The sequence below is a fragment of the Hippoglossus stenolepis genome, chromosome 10 (assembly GCF_022539355.2).
Source record: "Hippoglossus stenolepis isolate QCI-W04-F060 chromosome 10, HSTE1.2, whole genome shotgun sequence".
In the NCBI taxonomy this organism is placed as follows: domain Eukaryota; kingdom Metazoa; phylum Chordata; class Actinopteri; order Pleuronectiformes; family Pleuronectidae; genus Hippoglossus; species Hippoglossus stenolepis.
This window is the reverse complement of record NC_061492.1, coordinates 26,513,753-26,514,480: the sequence shown is the minus strand read 5'-3', so window position 1 is coordinate 26,514,480 and position 728 is coordinate 26,513,753. Positions and strand designations below refer to the sequence as shown.

The 728-nt window shown below is 45.6% G+C and overlaps 2 pseudogenes; both read right to left on the bottom strand.

The window, feature by feature from the left end:
• Window positions 1-65, bottom strand: LOC124854076 (annotated as a pseudogene).
• A 503-nt stretch (window positions 66-568) lies between these two features.
• LOC124853033 lies at window positions 569-728 on the bottom strand (annotated as a pseudogene).

Genomic DNA, 728 nt, shown 5'->3' with positions numbered 1-728 from the left:
ATGTTTGTTCCTCTCCTGGAAGTCTTTAGTAAAGCGAAAGACTTGTGCGTTATGAAGAGAAACCAGAGTCAGCATGGCCCTCTGTTGGAGAGCAGCAGAGGAGCCTCTCGGTCCAGATCACCACCTTCACGGTAGGCCTCTCTTTGCTTTCCATGTCAGATCCCAGTATGCAACATTCCCAACCCGCCCCATCTGCCAACCAAAATTATACACGTCTTTATTACCTCCTGCCTGACTACTGTGATTGGCTTTTAAGCCTGCCTAAGCAATACATCCCTGGACCACTTACATTCACTCCAAAATGCTGACTCTGGTTTCTCACCAAGTCTCCCAGAAGGTCTTGAGTGAAAGCAAGTTTCCATTCTTGACAAACGCTTCTAACTCAATTTGGAATCCAGTTCAAGCTCATTGTGACCCGTGCATGGTCACGTCACAAAGCAGTGAGCCATCAGAGCGGTTTCACACACTTGTGTGTGCCAGGCCGTTACCTCACTTTCATTGAGCCAGTGTAGAATTCACTTTTGATACGCGACAATTGTTTGAGTGTTTGGTTTTCTACAAGGTAAGAACAGAGTGCACCGTTCCCAGCTGCACTGCAATGCTAGGTCGATGTGTGGAGAGAAAGGAGCAAGCTCCAAATTTCTGCCCTCATACCAAAAATCTGCTTAATATGTAGTCCTCATATAGAGGACATATCAGATATTAAACTGATAAGAACAGATACTACA